The sequence below is a fragment of the Pristiophorus japonicus genome, chromosome 4 (assembly GCF_044704955.1).
Source record: "Pristiophorus japonicus isolate sPriJap1 chromosome 4, sPriJap1.hap1, whole genome shotgun sequence".
NCBI lineage: Eukaryota > Metazoa > Chordata > Chondrichthyes > Pristiophoridae > Pristiophorus > Pristiophorus japonicus.
The window spans coordinates 114274969-114289923 of NC_091980.1; the positions used below are offsets into that span (position 1 = coordinate 114274969).

Consider the following 14955-nt stretch of genomic DNA (forward strand, 5'->3'; position numbering starts at 1 on the left):
GTCTGCAACACTCAGCCATGGATATCTCCTTGCTCTGGAAGACCAGCAAGTTTCGGGAAGACCAAAGTGCGTCTTTCACCGAGTTGATGGCTCTTCAGCAGCAGATGATGTCTGTCTCGGTGCGCCTCCCTGGGAACAGTCCGCTGAGCACTGAGTCCTGTGTTACAGCGCTGCTTGGGATGAACCTCAACAGCAACCACTGCATCTCCTTCCAGACCTGCCTTGCAAAGGGGCAATCCCAAAGGAGCTGGATGACAGTCTCGTCCGCAACACAGCCAACTCAGGGGCAGAGTGCCGTGTCTCTGAAACCCCGGCTGTGCATGAAGGATCTGACGGGTAGGGCCCTTCTCACCGCCAACCAAGCTACGTCTTGGTGCTTGTGTGAAAGCTCTGGCGGTGAGACATTCTGCCAAACGAGTTCGACAGTCTGCTCGGGGAACTGTCCAACAGGATCCATCATCTCCTTTTGTAGGCCGTCCAGGACCTTGCGTGCCGACCACTGCTTTATGGCCTTGTGGTCAAAGGTGTTTTTCTTGAAAAACTTTTCCATGAAGGACAGGTGCTGAGGCATGGTCCAACTGGTTGGAGTGTTCCACGGCAGCCTGGCCAGACCCATCCTTCGCAACACCGGGGACAGATAAAATCTCAGCACGTACTAACACTTGATGTATGCACAGCTTGATGCAGCCGCACACAAAGGTGGCCATCAGGATGAGGGCCATGTCCTTTCCCCCCTTGTCCAGAGATTTGTACATCGTGTCTCTGCGGACACCCTCCAAGGCATCTGCAGTCCTCTCCACTGTAAGTCAGCAGCTTTCCACCAGCCATGCTGTAGCCACTGGGGAAGCACCTTGTAGGAGTATGAGGCCAGGCAAAGGCACATAGAAGATGCACAAAAGGAATGTACAAGGGTGATTACTTTATTTTTGTAAGCACTGTGGCATGATTTAATTTCTAAATTTGGATTGGAATGTTTATTTTGTGTTGGCTTTTATTTTTGCATTGTGGGAAAGAGGGTGACATGATGGTTAATGACAGCGGGAAGGTAATGAGTGTGGGATTGTTGGTGAGAGGGGAATTGGGTTTGAGGTTATTGGTATCGCTCATAAATTATTTGTGCACGTAGAGCCCGGGTAGAAAGGGGTTATTGAGGTTGCAGCCTCTCTTCCGCATTCTCCTCCTCCTCTGCCTCCTCCTCCTCCTCGGGCACCTGCTCCTCAGGTTCTCATGTGATGGATGGTGGCAAGGGCAGTTCCCTCATACATAAGAACATAAGATCTGACCATGGGCTCAGCTCCACTTCCCTGCCCGCTCTCCATAACCCTTCACTCCCTTATCGCTCAAAAATCTATCTCTCTCTACCTTAAATATGTTCAATGACCTCATGAAGGCATGGTTGTGTAGCATGCAGCATATCTCAAAAAAAGGTCTTGAGACCCGCGTAGCCGAGCACTGCAAGGCTACCTCCAGAGAGGTCCAGGCAACGGACCTGATGCTTCAAGATGCTAATGATCTGCTCTATCAGATTTCTTGTGGCAGCATGGCTCTCGTTGTATGCCTGGGGTTGTGCACTGAAGTCATGTGCCATGTCATCAGTGGATAACCCTTGTCGCCCAGTAGCCACCCTTTGGTTCGCCATGGTGGTTAAAATACAGCTGGCACAGAGGACTGGCGGAGAATAGGCACAGAGGACTACCACAGAATGAATGCATCGTGATTGCTGCCAGGATACCGGGCGTTGACCTTCATGACCTGTGGTCACACACCAGCTGCATGTTGAGTGAGTGGAATCCCCTGTGGTTCAGGTAGATGGAAGATTTGACATGAGGCACACGCAAAGCAATGTGCGTGCAGTCAATGGCATCCTGCACCACGGGGAAGGTTGCAATTCTTGCAAACCCTTGTGCTCACTCCGCCTGTTTCTCTCTGGCAAGAGGGAATTAAATCAATTTCTCTTTGCATAGAGAGCTTCAGTGACCTCACTTATACAGCAGTGCACTGCACACTGAGAGATCTGGCTTATATCTCCAGCAGGCACTGCTATATGGGTGGTCGGTGTCCTCGACCTGGAACTGGCTATTGGGCTTCTACTGCCTCCGCCGCCCCCCCCCGATCAGATCGGAACACCTCCAGTGACGGCAGATGAGCCTCTCCTCCACCCATATAGCAGTGCCTGGTCTCCAGTCACCCTTGCCACAAGATCAAGACCTTGCTCAGCTAAGCCCATGTGGTAGCCGGTGTGCAACGACCACCCTACGTTAAAAGAGCTCATGCACAGGCATCTTCCACTCCATTAACATGAAGTTCTGGACATGGAACATCAGGATCCTCATGGACAACCCTAACTGCAACAGGCGGAATGCCGCACCACCATAGTTGCCCGGGAACTTAGACGCTTTGATATCGACATCGCCGCCCTGAGCGAGACCCGGCGGGCAGGGGAAGGCCAGCTCAAAGAACAAGGTGGAGGTTACACCTTCTTCTGGAAAGGGAAACCAGAGGAAGAATGCCGCCTCCACGGAGTCGGCTTTGCCATCAAAAACGAGCTGGTTGACCGCCTCAAAGACTCCCCCTGCGGGGCTAACGAACACCTCATGACTCTTCAACTCACCCTATCCTGGAACCAGTGCACCACAGCCATCAGTGTGTACGCCCCAACACTTGATGCAACAGATGAGGCCAAAAAGGGTTTTTAGTCCAACCTCGAAAAATACCTGTCCTGCGTCCCTGCAGGCGACAAACTAATCCTCCTCGGTGACTTCAACGCCAGGATTGGCAAGGACACAGACCTCTGCGTGGGCGTGATTGGCATATAAGGGGTAGGGAAAGCCAATTCCAGTTGTACCCTACTCCTGACAAAATGTCTAGAGCACAAACTTGTCATCACCAACACCCTGTTCCACCAGAGGGACAAATACAAGGCATCGTGGCAACACCCTCGCTCCAAGCACTGGCACCTGCTCGACTATGTCATTGTCCGAGCCAGGGATCGCAAGGATGTGCGGAGCCGACAGGAGCCGACGACTGCTGGACGGACCACCGCCTAATCTGATCCATCATCGACATCAACATAGCCCCAAAGCGGAGGGGGTAGCAGAAGCAGTGCCCCAAAAAAGTCAATGCTGGGGCACTTAAGGACACAGCGCCTCACAGCTAACCTGACATGCCTTGATGATCCCGAGACGCAGAATGCCCACAGCAATTGGTCTGCCCTCCAGGCCTCCATAACCAGTGCCTACAAAGAGACGTTCGGTCACTCAACCAGGAAACACCAGGACTGGTTTGATGAGAATGATCAGGAGATCCAAGAGCTAATAGATTGCAAGTGCAGGGCATTTATGAGCCTTAAACAACAACCCAACGTGGGAGCAGCAAAGCAGCATTAAAGATGGCTCAAGGCTAAGTTCCAACAAAAAACCCGGGACCTACAAAACAGGTGGTGGATGGAGAAAGCACAGGAGATACAGCAGCTGGCCGAGGATTCTTCATCGCAGTCAAGGCCACCTACGGGCCAAACACCCAAGACCCCACCCCACTGCTGGCCAAGAATGGGGAAACACTCATCAAGGACACCGAGGCAGTCAGGGCCCGCTGGAAGGAGCACTTCGAAGATCTCCTCAATCGAGACTCTGTCTTTCACCAGAGTGTTCTCGACTCAATCCCACAGCATGCTACCTGCCACCACCTCAGTGAGACCCCAACATTGCACGAGGTAGAAAAAGCCATAAGACAGCTTAAAACCAACAAGGCTACTGGTGCAGATGGAATCCCTGCTGAGGCATTGAAGTATGACGGAGAGGCACTGCTGGTGCAAATACACAACCTCATCTCTTTCATCTGGAGGAGAGCATGCCAGGGGATCTCAGAGATGCAGTGATCGAGACCATCTTTAAAAAAGGGGGCAAGTCCGATTGCGGCAACTACAGAGGAATCTCCCTGCTATCAACCACTGGGAAAGTCGTCACTAGTGTCCTCCTCAACCGTCTTCTTCCTGTGGCCGAGGAGCTGCTCCCGTAGTCACAGTGTGGATTTCGTCCGCTACGGGGCACAATGGACATGATTTTTGCAGCGGGACAGCTACAGGGAAAATGCAGGAAACAGTGCCAGCCCTTATACATGGCCTTCTTCGATCTTACAAAGGCCTTTGACACTGTCAACCGTGAGGGTCTATGGAACATCCTCCTCCGTTTCAGATGCCCCCAAAAGTTCGTCACCATCTTCCGCCTGCTCCATGACGACATGCAGGCCGTGATCCTTACCAACGGATCCATCACAGACCCAATCCACGTCTGGACTGGGGTCCAACAGGGCTGCGTCATCGCCCCAACCCTCTTCTCAATCTTTCTCGCTGCCATGCTCCACCTCACAGACAACAAGCTCCTCGCTGGAGTGGACTAAACTACAGAACCAGTGAGAATCTGTTCAACCTGCCCCATCTCCGGGCCAGGTCCAAGACCACCCCAACCTCTGTCGTCGAGCTACAGTACGCAGACAACGCCTGCGTCTGTGCACATACAGAGGCTGAACTTCAGGACATAGTCGACGTATTTACTGAGGCCTTACGTTAAACATCCGTAAAACAAAGGTCCTCCACCAGCCTGTCCTCACTGCACAGTACTGCCCCCCAGTCATCGCAGCCCTGGACACCATGGACCACTTCCCATATCTCGGGAGCCTCCTATCAACAAGAGCAGGCATCGACGACGAGATCCAACACCGCGTCCAGTATGCCAGTGCAGCCCTTGGCTGCATGAGGAAAAGAGTGTTTGAAGACCAGGCCCGCAAAACTGCCATCAAGCTCATGGTCTACAGGGCTGTAGTAATACCTGCTCTCTTGTATGGCTTAGAGACATGGACCACGTACAGCAGACCATGTACAGTTGCTGGAGAAATATCACCAACGATGTCTCCGCAAGATCCTACAAATCCCCTAGAGGACAGGCGCACCAACATCAGCGTCCTAGTCCAGGCTAACATCCCCAGCATTGAAGCACTGACCACACTCGATCAACTCTGTTGGGCAGGCACATAGTTCGCATGCCAGACACGAGACTCCCAAAGCAAGTGCTCTACTCGGAGCTCCTTCACAGCAATCGAGCCAAAGGTGGGCAACGGAAACGTTACAAGGACACCCTCAAAGCCTCTCTGATAAAGTGTGACATCCCCACTGACACCTGGGAGTCCCTGGCCCAAGACTGCCCTAAGTGGAGGACGTGCATCCGAAAGCGCGCTGAGCACCTCGAGTCTCAACGCCGAGAGCATGCAGAAATTAAGCGCAGGCAGCGGAAAGAGCGTGCGGCAAACCAGTCCCACCCCTTCCCTCAACGACTATCTGTCCCACCTGTGACAGAGTCTGTGGCTCTCGTATTGGACTGTTCAGCCACCAAAGAACTCACTTCAGGAGTGGAAGCAAGTCTTCCTCGATTCCGAGGGACTGCCTATGATGATGGTGATATCTCCAGCAGCACCTTGAAAGAGCCAGATGCATAGCGATTCAGAGGCAGAGTCACCTTGACAGCCACGGGCAATTCTGGCATTGCCCTGCTCTGAGGTTGAAGTTGTGGCTCACCAGATGGCAAATTTCAGTGACTGCCTCTTTTGTGAAGCACAGATGCCTCAAGCACTGGTCGTGGCTGATGTTCAAGTAGGAGAATTGCTCTCTAAAAAGCCTCTGCGTATATGGCCTTCTGCTGAGAGCCCTTTTGCCCCTCCTCCTCCTAAGAACACAAGAACATAAGAAATAGGAGCAGGAATAGGCCCCTCGAACCTGCTCTGCCATTCAATAAGATCATGACTGATCTGATCTTGGCCTCAACTCCACTTTCCTGCCCCTTCCCCAATTCTCCTACCTCTTCCCATCCTTCTCCCTCTTCTAGCAACTTGTCCTGCTCTGTGTTCCCTCTCTTGATTCTCCCAGTCATGCTCAATGCCAAGAGGAATGCCTATAAGCCCACCCAGGTCTGGGAGTAACTGGTCTGTGCATAATCCTTTAAGTCAGCAAAAAAGTTCTTCAGTACTTGCCACACCACATCCCGTACACTATTAGAAATGTAATCAACTATCGAACATAAGAACTTACGAACATAAGAAATAGGAGCAGGAGTAGGCTATATGGCCCCTCGAGCCTGCTCCGCCATTCAATAAGATCATGCCTGATCTAAACTTTGCCACAACTCCACTTTCCTGCCTGTTCCCCATAATCCTCAACTCCCCTATAGTTCAAGAATCTGTCCATTTCAGCCTTTAATATACTCAATGACTCAGTTTCCACAACTCTCTGGGGTAGAGAATTCCAAAGATTTACGACCCTCTGAGTGAAGAAATTCCTCCTCATCTCCATCTTAAATGGGCAACATCCTATTCTGACCCTATTCTGAAACTATGCCCTCGAGTTCTAGATTCCCCTATGAGGAGAAACATCTTCTCTGCATCTACCCTGTCAATGCTATGGAGTATAGATACAATATAAAAGTAGGGAAGTCTTGCTACAACTGTACACAGTGTTGCTGAGACCACACCTAGAGTACTGCGTACAGTTTTGGTCTCCTTATTTAAGGAGGGATATACTTGCATTGGAGGTGGTTCACTAGGTTGATTCCTGGGATGAAGGGGTTGCCTTATGAAGAAAGGTTGAGCAGGTTGGGCCTGTATTCATTGAAGTTTGGAAGAATGAGAGGTGATCTTATTGAAACATATAAGATTCTGAGGCGGCTTGACAGGATAGATGCAGAGAGGATGTTTCCCCTCATAGGGGAATCTAGAACTCGGGGGCATAATTTCAGAATAAGCTGTGCGAGGTTAAGAGTGGGCGTAGGCAGGAACGTCAAACTCCAAAATAGCAGCGATGGAGTCAAATCAACATTGCACGCTGATTGACGTCATGATCTGCCTGTTCTGCATGCTGCTGGCGGACGTTAGGTGCGTGCATGCTAACCCCTTTACCAATATGGCGTCCGGAGCACTTTGCATCAGAAGTGTGTGAGTGTGCTATGGATGCCATTTTGGAACCTTAAGGGACTTCACAGCGCCCAAAAAATGGGTGCTACCGAGCCCAATTTTGCCCCCTATATCTTTAGCCTTGGCCTTTAATCTATCAAATCAGCGATGACTGTAACCCGTGTTTATCCAGTTTCAACTTCACATTATTTCTGGCGGGTCGCTAAATACTAAATCTCGAGTAGCATCCCATTATATATTTTAAGAAACAGTCACTTATTTCCTCTGATCTACGCACAATTCCCCATCAATGGGGGTGGGGGGGTGGGTGAGGGTCAGGAACTTGTTGGGGGGAGAAGGTCAGGAACCCAGTGGGGAGGAACTTGGTCAGGGGAGTTCAAGAACCTGGGTGGGGGGGATGGGGGGGAGGAACTTGAGCAGGGGGAGAAGGTCAGGGATCCGGGGAGGGAGTGGGGGGAAAGTCAGGAACTCTAGTGGGGGGAGGGAGGTCAGACACGTTGACCGGGGGTAGGTCAGAAAATTGAACGGGGGAGAAGGTTCAGGAACTTGGGCGGGGTGAGGTCAGGAACTTGGGGGGAGGAGGGGAATGGGAGGTCAGGGACGTAGGCGGGCGAAAATGTCAGAAACTTGGATGGTGGGGGCAAGAACTTGTTTGGCGGGTGGGAGAATGTATTAACCCGCGAGGGTGAGCCCTGTCTGTTCCAAGTGAGCTCTGCTCTAGCTGGAGTCGGTAGTCAGAATGGCTCGAATTACATTTTGCAAAGTAACTGATTACATAGGCAGGGAGGAGCTAACTACAGATTAAACTGATGGATGTGTCTTGTCCTCCAAGAGGATGAATCAACAATCAGGTCTTATCATCCAAGGGAACCAGTCAGAAATTTGCTGTTGCGAATAGACACGTCCTTTCTTTTAATAGTTAAATCTCAGGTGATTATCACATTGTAATCCCATGCAGCTTCTTAACTGTCTTAACTGTTTGCTAGTTGCTTCATCATCTTGAGCTGGTGGTTGATAACATATGCTAATTATTACTATTTTGCCTTTATCAATACTAATTTCTAACTTCCAGAAATTAAAGGAAAATGTACAAATTTCCAACAGAGTTACCAGTTTCTCATATTATGATAATTACCCCATTTCAACCAGGAATTAAAATAGCTGAGGGAGCAGGGGGAATTTGCATAGTCAGCACAGGTATATATTACTTATATTTATTGGCTGCAGAATACTTTAAAATGCCTAAGTGCAGCTTCAATTCTACTTCTGGACATGTTTGAGGAGGTAGACGAACAGAAGCAGTGGGAGACCATGCCTGGGCGATCTGGAGACATAAAGGAGTTCGTTCACAACACAATGCTACCCAAGGCACAGAGAGGACCAAATGTATATCAGTTACTCTAACCTCATCAAGTATACAGTGACACATCATTTATATAATTATTATTTTTTAACCTATTTTTTGGTTTGTTGCCAAAATAAGAGCATATTGTAGCAGTTACAATAAATAACATGAAATCAATTTTCACAGCGTTCAGAACATATTTTTATTTCAATAAGAGTGCATGTGATGTGTAAGTCATTGTTGTGATGGCTTCTTGTGCTAGTCTTTTGTGCTGTGTGGACTATTTAGTGACACCGCTACTTTTTTTCTGTTTGATCACTTTTTGGAAGGCATGGAAGTGGTGGATTTCTCAGTAGTCCCTTGAAAACCTTGTTGTGATTCTGTGGGCTATTTCAACCAGAAATGCTGATATGTGCTTCCAGCATTTGAAGATCTGTGTCAGGAGTGCAAATTTGTAAAATTACTCCACTCCTGTATGCTGCTGGGAAACTTGTTTCTGTGAAGCCAATACTTTTATTGGATGCATAGATCTCTAATTATTTGTTCCTAATACTCCTGGCCTCGGTAAGAAAAATAATAAGTTCCTCCAAAGCCGCCTTATCCCTATTTTAATTTTTTATTTATATTTGTATCTATTTGTACCTGGATAACATTATTTCTTTCTACATCTGACAACAATAATCATTTCAGCATCTAGTATTAGGAAAATACTCGCCCCTCCAAGTCTGGTTCAAGTGAATTCTGGTTAGTAACAACTTTCCAAATTGGCAGGAATGATATAGCACGTGACTACTTTTAAAATATTTTATTCGGCTTGAAAACAAAAGATCTTCGAACTAGACCTATATGGAAAGATTTTGCTGATGTATTGAAGACTACAAAGAAGAATGGTCAGCTTTATAGAGCTACAGAAATCTCCAGAACTACATCACATTGATTCTCCACGTGAGCTACAACATTTTCTGTTATGAATTAAAGTGGGTGAATAAGATACAAGCCACCTGTTTTAACTGCCTGCTTGATTTTAGATAATGGGCCATATCTTGCTGGAGTGGGGCATTTTGCGACATACACCGTCAGTTAGACTTTTTCCTGCAACCTTCAGCTTGAATTTTTTTTTGCAGTGCAGCTTGATGGAAGTATAAGCTGATAATGGCATGGCGAGGGCAACGAGGCATCTGGGACCGTAGTGAACAGCGGGATCAGCAGTCCCTCTCCTTAACCAGTGAGTTTTAAAAATTGAGACAGAAACAGGAAAGATGGAGAAGGAGAGTGAGTTAGAGTGGGTGAATTAGTCAAATCGGGTACAGAAAGAGAAATAAAGAGTGGAAAAGGAAGTTTGGATGAAGATAGAGAAAAAAGACAGAAAGGAAAAATATGAAAAAACTTAAAATTATTTAAAAAAAATCTCAAAGAAGAATTGACTACATGCAGGAATGAGATTGAACAGTTTAAATTGTTTAGTCCAGAATTCTAGGCCTATTCCTGTACCTATTTTCTATGTTTATGGGCCAGAGAGGTTGACTGGCATTGCATTAACAATTATCAATTCCAGCCATCCATAATAACAGTATAGAATGGGTGCCTGAGAGCAAAAAATGGGTGGGTGCCTCACCTGTCCCACTCTGCCAGAACACCACCCGCTGTTGTGCCTCCCCATTTTTGATGTTAGTGCCATTGGTTGGGGATATACCTGCCCATTTTTTTGGCAATTCTATGGAAATGAGTCAGTATTGACGTGGTGGCTTGTATCTCATTCGCTGACATTTCTGTCAGTTATGTTCCTGCCTGTATAAAATGGGCATCCAAGATAGTTAGACACTGCTGAAAAGGCAGAAGTGAATTTAAAGCCCTCCAGTTATATCTTGAAGCTTTACAGAATTATTTTTAGAGACTATTTGTTATTGTTTTTGTTGTTGCCATTTACTTTACCATCTGTCTTTGTGCCATTTGATGTGGATCTGCCATTTCCTACCACCAAGCATTTTAGAAAGGACTCAATTCCTCATATCTCCATATTTTGGAAGATGAGAAAGGAAGAAAAGTGCCAGATTGGTCAAACAGCTGTGAGACTGGATTTTCGCCCCATTTAGCACCTCAGCGGAGCGCAAAAATGATTTTCTGGCCGTGAAACGAGGCGCACAAAATTTTGCACCCGGGCGGAACTTCCGGCAATGGTTTGCGGCGGCGCTAAAATTTAGTGCCCGCCCACTGTTTTGACCGTTTGGATGACGTAAATTGTTGCGCTAGTGCCCGAGGCAGAACTTTCGAGCATTTCGCCCGATTTAGCGTCTGTCCAAGAATCTCCCCAGAAAAAACAGACAGACCCATGGCGCACTGTGTTGAAAACCGAGGAGAAAGTTGCAGTTGTGAGTGATTGTGAGGGATTGGGACATGAATGCAGCATTACTGCATACTTTTCATTGTGAAGTTTATGTGATTTTCTAGTTTGTTTTATAAAGGACATATAAGGACATTTTAAAAGATGGGGGCCATGCTAAGTCGGGAGCCAGTAATCCTGGCTGCTATATTCATACGGCTTCAAGCTGGAAGAAGGCTTATTGTTGATCATTTGCAACATAATCGAAGAGGTCGCAGACTTATGGGGAGGAGGTCTTACTCCCCCCTCCCCCCATGAGTTTACAGGGAACAGAGCTTATACCTGCAGCTCTCTGAGGCACAGTGTGTTAGAAAGCAGCACTTCCAAAAAGAGGTGGTCACAGAGATATGCCAGTTCATACAGACAGCCCTACAGCCTACCAGCGGCAACAGGACTACACTGCTCGTCGAGATGAAGGTGACTCTGGCACTTGCCTCCTATGCCTCCGGCTCCTTTCAGGCATCAGCGGGGGACATATGCTCCATCTCGCAGCACGCTACACATTGCTGCATTTGCCAGGTGACTACTGCACATAAACTTCCCAATGACCAGGGAGACCCAAAATGAGAGGGCTGTAGGTTTTGGATGATTTGCTGGCTTCCCCAAGGTTCAGGGTGCCCTTGACTGTACGCACATTGCCCTGCGAGCACCTTTACAGAATGCTGAGGTTTTCCGAAACCGAAAGGGATTCCACTCCATGAACATACAGATCGTCTGAGACCAGTGTCTCATGCATGTTCCAGCGTCAACCACAAGGCCAGTGCTGGATGCTGGGGGACAAAGGTTACGGCCTCGCCACTTGGCTCATGACCCCCAACCAGAACTCTCAGACAGAAGCCGAGCAGCACTACAATTGAAGCCATACAGCCACATGCAACATCATCGAACAAACAATTGGAGTGCTCAAGCAGCACTTCCGATGACTGGACCACTCTGGAGGCTGCCTGCGATAATCCTCTCAGCAGATCTCTCAGTTCATTGTTGGGTGCTGCATGCTACACAACTTAGCCGTCATGAGGGGATAGGAATTGCAAATGGGAACTGCAGGACCACCTCAGGAGAAAGTTGGGGGGGGGGGAGGGGAGAAGGAGGAAGACGAGGAAGAGGATCCTGGCAAGAAACCCATGCCACCACTACAACCACAGGGGACACATCGTGGAGATTTTGCCGCTGCAAAAGCCTTATGTTGGCAGCTCATAATTGAATGCTTTGCTTGAAGAGTGAACGGCACATTTGAGCATTGCCTGGCCACTCTATCCCACCATGTTGACTATTGCCACTCTTATTCTGCAAATGAGACACTACACAGGAATGGTTAAGGTGAATAAAAAAATGTATTAAACTTTGTAACCTTCATTGTGAAACTTTAATAAAATAAAATAACTAGCTGCAGTGTGATCATTCAACAACATTATCAACAACATAGTACTTTAACATAATCTGTGACATAATAATACTGTAATATTAAACATACGATGCATCCAGCATCAACAATATAATACCCTGCGCCCATATTTTTTCCCACCGGCTTTTGCCCTCCTTCCCCTTATCACCCTCCCTTGCCTGCTGTTCCTACCCAAACTGGCACCAAGATGGCATGCAGCAAGGCTGCCAGAGCGCTACTGTGTTGGGGGGGTGGGGGGGAAGACAATAGAGACGTCATCTGGGGATGCACTGGAACACTCGTGGCGTGGAAGGCCTGGCTAGCCTCTTCACCGGCGTTGCCAGTCACAGGTGGTTTGGGTTTAGGTGTGACAGTGGGGAATGCAGAGAGTATGGCGGGAGGCTTTATGGACTGCATCACCTGCCCAAGCCGAAGCAGAGCTTGTGCCTGTGACGCGCCATATTCTGCAAGGATTCGCGCCACTCTCTCTCCGAGACTCCTCGTGTGGCATTGCTGCACGCCACTGGTCCCAGGAGCCGCGGAGTCGTCGAACTCTGAGAATGTCACGTCATCCCCAGAGGAGCTGAGGGCCTGTGGTAGAACAGGGGTCGATTGATGCTGCGCCGGGGTCGGCTCATCGGTATCCTCCTCCTCTTCCTCCTCCTCCAGACAATGGCCTGACATGGAGTGGTCCCTTGAGGATTGCTGCACCTGTGGCTGGTCATCTGGAAGTAGAAAGCAACAGACGAGTGGTTAGCAGCAGGGGAGGGGGCAGGTTGACATGAGGAAGGCCACATAGCACAGGCTCATTTGAAGGACTGCCGCTACTCCATTATATCTAGTCCAGAGACACTGCATGACATTGCCCCAACCCAGCACAGGGAGTGTGCAGTACATTGCCCAGCCTAGTTCAGACACACTGCAGGACATTGCCCCAATCTAGGCCAGGGAGGGTGCAGAACTTACCCTCAGTATCAAAACGGAGGTCAGTGCCCCCAGTGGCAGCTGCCCGACCTGTGACACCGATGAGGCCTGCCACTCTGTCCTCAAATATCAATGAGTGGCAGGGTCTGAGGTGGATCGCCGCCTGTCTGCACCTGCTCTTGTGGCACAGATAGCCACTTATGCCATACTGTCTGATTGTAATACAGTCCTCTGTTTAAGTTGTACATGGTTCATCAGGGGAACATCGAAGTGGGGGGACATCAAAGTGGGGAGCCATCTTATGAGATCTCAGAAAGCAATCTTAATAATGTGTAAAGATCATTCATAGCAAGTAGGGTGCTGAACTAAGCCTACCTATGTGCCATGCATTTTAGGAGGCAACCCACAGAGTGCTGAGAGTCACCAACAGCATGAGAACAAATAGTGTGTCAGATTTATAATTGAAGTAATGAAGGAATGCATGAATGAAAATGGTACTCACTCTGACGAACCTTGTCAGATCATTAAACTTCTTTCGGCTCTGTGTGCCAGTCCTGACCACAGTGTCTGAGGCAGAGGCCTCCTCAGCGATTTCCCTCCAAATCCTTTTAAAAATCGATGGCAGTGGTCCACCCTTACGATGCAACTCCTGCCATCTTCTTTCCACAGCCCCCACTAGAGCTTCATTTGCCTCATGGCTGAATCGCCTGGCACGCTGTATAGAATCGTTGTCCTCCATCATCAAAATCCAAATGTAAAATGGCTGATTCAGCCCTGGTTGTACTGCGCATGCATGCAGCCACGCCCTGCATTTCACGAAATGGCCTTCTGCGCTGTAAATTTCTATGTTAACGTGAAGGTAAAAACAAAATTGCTCATGTGCAGAATGAACAATTTTTTTTAGCACCGGAACTTTCAGCTCCGGCGCATAAACTGTGTGGTGCAATGCTGGAGTTAACGCTAACGCTCCTCGTGAACTTTCATTTGCCGAAAGTTGCTCGCTTTGGCGCTAATGTTAACTCTGCCGCGAATTGCGCCCGTAAACAGGCGAAAACGCAAAAAGCCGAAAATCCAGCCCAAGGGGTTACACTGCACCTACCCTCCAGTATCTCAACAACAGAATATGCAAGCAGTGCTGCTTCACTTGGCCAAGGAGCAATACATGCCAAAAGTCTGCTTTACAAAAGGAAGCTGTCAGTCAGTTATTACACATGCTGCAATCTGACCTATAGCCCACCACCAGCACAGGTATTAAATTACCAATGGCTATAAGTTGTTTGAAATTCTACCTATGGGGTCATTCCTGGCTTCCACTGGGACATCAGCTGCACACAGATTTATTGAGTAAATTATGGATACGTTGTTTGCTCAAGGAGGCAATTTCATCAACTTCAGAGACAATAGACAGCAACATGGCAGGGCACTACAATTTTACCGACAGGATTCCGAAAAGTCCAAGTAATCAAGATTGCATGGGTGTGTTACTAGCTTAATAATGCCACCACCCACCTACATTAATAAAAAAAAACACACATTCAGTTTATAACGTGCAAGTTAATGCTTACTTCCCTGGGAGTTGTTGTCACAATGCCTTAATTTTAAGACAGTCTACCATTTGAACCAGAAGAGCAAGTATCACGGTGGCTTCTGGGAGTTGAAGACTATCCTCTGAAATCATGGCACATCAACACCTGTCCAGTATCTCGGAATGAGCTCAGCACTGGCATAATGAGGTTCATGCAGTCACCAGAGTAATAATCAAGTATCCTTGAGGCACACTTCGGTTGAGCTTGGTGGGAGTCTGGGGAATACTGCAATATAGTTTGCCTAAGGTTTCTAGGATTGTGGTTTTGAGTTGCATGCTGAAAGGGTTTGAAGATATGGGTCACTAACATTTAATATAAGTATAATAGGAGGAGATGCGGAATATCGTGATTAACTCTCAGCTGGCACATTTCCCACTTA

General features: G+C 48.2%; 1 protein-coding gene across 14 annotated transcripts in view; it reads left to right on the forward strand.

The window, feature by feature from the left end:
* The window catches only part of LOC139263036 (PH and SEC7 domain-containing protein 2-like), a 420621-nt gene that overhangs the window by 135303 nt on the left and 270363 nt on the right, over nt 1-14955 (forward strand). The gene's annotated exons all lie outside the window — the stretch shown is intronic.